Genomic DNA, 4,276 nt, shown 5'->3' with positions numbered 1-4,276 from the left:
CATCTGTCACATCCTATATATTTCCTGGAGGCATAAATGATAACTTATGTCTTCAGTCCCCTTGTAGTGAGTGTGAGAGAAGATGATTCTGTTTGATGAATGCCTGATTGCTTTCCATTACGTTGGCAGCAGTGTCTTTGAAGCTCAGTGTTTCTTAATTAACCTCATTGATTTCTTTTCGTACATTTTTGTTTTAACCTCTCTTGTAAACTGTATTTCAGCAGAATATTCTTTTGTTTAATAAACAAATTACTATTGTGTTGGGTTTTTCTAACTCTGGCCCCTTGCCTGACTTTCAGGAGAGCAGCTCTGTATCTGGAATTCTATCGCTAGGATTGTAGGGATGCAAAATTGTCATCCTTAAAACAATGTTCAAATGTTGGAAAGACACAACTTTGACACAGATATGGATTTGCATTGTTTGCATATAGAACCCTGCTTAATAACTCTTGTTTTACCCTGCCCATTTTAATTTTAGTGGGATATTTAACTGTGCTTTTATCTAAATGCGGTTGCAATTAATAGGAATATAGTCTTTTCGTACAGTGCAGTCTGGTAGTTAAACCATTAAGGGATGCAGAGTATAATTTTCAGTCATCTAAATGACTTTGGTGCCTAAATCCCATCAAAAGACAATGAAATGTAACCTGCAGTCGAGAGGAATGTTCTATTTGATATCCTGGTTTACTGAACTCAAGGGAATTCAATCAACAATATTTATTTCCTTCCTTAACTATTGTGCTCAGCACTGTGGTATCTAAGCACCTGTGCCCAAATACTTGTTAAAACAGGTTGATTGTTAACTAGCAACTGGGACTCAGTCTACAGTGCTTGTGCATGGTTTAAACAAGGGTTACCACTGAATGCATCCGATGAAGTGAGCTGTAGCTCACGAAAGCTTATGCTCAAATAAATTTGTTAGTCTCTAAGGTGCCACAAGTACTCCTTTTCTTTCTAGGTTACTGTGTGGTTTGACAAGCCTATACTGACCAGCCCAAACTGAGCACCAGTTTTAAAAAACATGGTAGTCCAGGCATAGGTTAGAACAAATCTTTAAGTCAATTCAAACAGTTTTGTACTTGCTGTCCAAATTGTGTTTTAACTGATTCTAGTTCAACCATGTTTAAGCATAGATTATCAAACCCCATGGAAACCCGTTGTAACTTTTTTTAAATTAAAGAGTAGAATGATAACAGCCATACTTCTCAGAGTTCCAGGAAGGTCAGAAAAGCAGGCTCAGTTGGAGCTAAAAAAAAATGGATCTGACTATATTCAATAAAAAGGTGATGCAATAAATTGATAAATGCTGGGACTGATCTTTAAAGAGCTGCAGTTGGTTCGTAGAAAATCTTTAAAATCGCACTCTTTAAAAACAGTCATGTCTATCTTTTTTTCTCCCCAGCCCCACACCTTTGTTTTGTTACTAGGTCATTTGCATGTAACAGGATATTTCATTTTGTAAGAATTAATTTCTCTCCCCCAGAGTCCTTATCCTTTATTTGTAAAACTGGTCATTTCCACTGAAGCGAATAGTGATGTCACAGGCAGAGGATGAAGATTTTTGGAGCAGATTTAAATGGATCCTTACAAAATAAAGATCCTGTTTTCATTTAAGTGCAAGTAATTTTTAGGAGCAGAAAGAAAAGAAGACTATTACAGGTAGACAGAATTGTTGTTAATCTGTGCTCAAATGCTACTGTTGCGGGTAGCAACACAAACCCCTAAATAAACAAAACGGATCATGCCTTCAAAGGCGCAGCCATGTGCTGAAGATGGATTTGCAAGGTGACAGTATGTAATGAGAAGTCCTAGAAGTCAGGTTAACTAATCCAGCATTCCTTCTTCTGCTCCAGTGCATCACAAGTTGCTGAGCACATCTGAAAGAGGAAAATGACCACTTCACAGTCCCTTCCCCTTGTATTCTGCAGCTTGGCTGCACCCCATTTGGGGAGACTAGTGCCACCGCTGACCTTGAGCAAGGAACAATGGCTATGCTCCCCACTTACAATGTGGTTAACCCCTGTGCAAGATCCTGTTCTCTCTCACCCTCCCACTTTCTTCATTCACAGAAAGCTGGCTACAGTCTGACCCAAAAAGTTTTTCAAAATCAGGCGTGAGAGCCGAGCGGTGCTTTAACACGTTACTAGTCTGTGGGGGATATTATCATAAGACAACCAAACCCAAACCTTTCATAAAAGCCTCTTGCTGCTCTAACACCACTGGCTTCCATGACTAGGCTAATTTTGGTGCATTGTGACATATATATACTGTATGCTGAGGGTAAACCAACAATGATTTTTAATTTAAAAAGAAACTTAATGGTGAGGAAAGTGTTACCACTTTCCCAATTCCTGTGGCATGTGTACTTGAGCTACTCCTCCTTTGTGCAAAACTGGAAGGGTACTGTGTGTCCTGCCCATTTGTACTCCAGTCAACATTCAGTTTTACTGTATGTGTAATGCTGACAGACCCTGGTCATGAGCAGGCGGGATCGAACTGGAGACCTCTGGAGTTTAGTATCAGAGGGGTAGCCATGTTAGTCTGGATCTGTAAAAGCAGCAAAGAGTCCTGTGGCACCTTACAGACTAACAGACATATTGGAGCATAAGCTTTCATGAGTGAATACCCACTTCAGCGGATGCATGTGGGTATTCACCCACAAAAGCTTTTCCTCCAATACATCTGTTAGTCTATAAGGTGCTACAGGACTCTTTGCCACTTCCTCTGGAGTTTAGTGCATGAGCCTCTACTGCATGAGCTAAAAGTCAACTAGCTATTAGCTAAGGCTGTAGAGCAGACTCATTTAACTCTCTCTAAGTGGTCTCGGTGCCACTAGATGGGACAGAACACCACACCCAGAAGGTGTGTGGGTTACATATGCAGACCATAAAAAAATAGCTCTCCTTCCCTCACTATGCACCAGAGCAGTTCATTATAAGTAAAGTGTTGCATTAATTTACCTTGGCCTTCTGCAGGTATGCTATGTACATATTTAAAAGAGGAAAGTCTTCAGTAAGATACACTTTGTTTGGAAAGGCATAACTGTTCATGTAAAACCATAGATCATTGAAGCTATTAAAAATATGTAGTTAGAAGGAAATTCAAAGGTAACATTAACAACAAATATTTGAGACTCAGGAAGCTAGAATGTAGGACCAGTAGTGTAAAACACCTACCTCACAGCAAGTCAGGAAATACAGCTATATTTCCAATGCCGACCTGAACTCTGCTTATCCACTCTCACTGGGTAGGAGACCCACTACTACTTATCCCATGATAAAGAATTGTCTTCCCCATTTTGTAGATGAATTATAGTTGTATGGTCTTGGCTTTTATGATGGTAAATCATGCAGCCAGCCTATATCAGATAGGGGGTTGTCTCGGGCTCAGTTTGGGAGCACACTGGGAGTCTTTTCAGGTTGAATGTGGAAATATTTATTGCTGGCCTATGTCTAGAGTGTTTGGTCTCAAATTAGTATTGGGAAGGTGGCTCAGGGAAAGTGGAGATAGAATCCAATCCATAGTAGGACAGTAGATTGAGTCAGGGTCTTGTGGAACACACGAGATGTGGCTTCTGCCTTAGACCATGTCGGGGCAGGACAGTCTGGGCTCTAATTAATAGTAATATCTACAGTTTACTGGCCAGTCAACACTTTTCTCTGGGACAGTGGGGTGTCCGTGACTCTCAGTTGAAAGGTAGATGTGGAATGGTGACTGGGCCGGGGCCAAATTACTGAGCACTTATACATTCAAAACAATTGTCCAGCAAGTTACATTCAGCTCAAACAACATAGGTTAGGGACATACCCATGATTAATTGTACATGATTAATTGCACACACCAGAGCATAACAAAGCCCAGCTGAATGAACACTTGAAGAAATAACATTGTAAAATATATAAATAATATAACAAAGCTAGAACATAATTTGGAATAAAACCATTAATTCAGTGGAATCCTCATGATATGGGTATTTGTACATTGTGGTAGGTGATTAAACTAAGTATGTTCCAAAAGCTATATGACAACAACAAGCTGGATTGTTAAACAAAAACACACAATATATGGTTTCAGAGTAGCAGCCGTGTTAGTCTGTATTTGCAAAAAAGAAACTGAGTACTTGTGGCACCTTAGAGACTAACAAATTTATTTGAGCATAAGCTTTCGTGAGCTACAGCTCACTCCCACTGTATTTTCCACCGAATGCATCCGATGAAGTGAGCTGTAGCTCATGAAAGCTTATGCTCAAGTAAATTTGTTAGTCTCTAAGGTGCCA

This window comes from Dermochelys coriacea, chromosome 1, assembly GCF_009764565.3.
Source record: "Dermochelys coriacea isolate rDerCor1 chromosome 1, rDerCor1.pri.v4, whole genome shotgun sequence".
Lineage (NCBI taxonomy): Eukaryota > Metazoa > Chordata > Testudines > Dermochelyidae > Dermochelys > Dermochelys coriacea.
The sequence above is the reverse complement of the archived record's forward strand: the minus strand, read 5'-3'. Positions refer to the sequence as shown.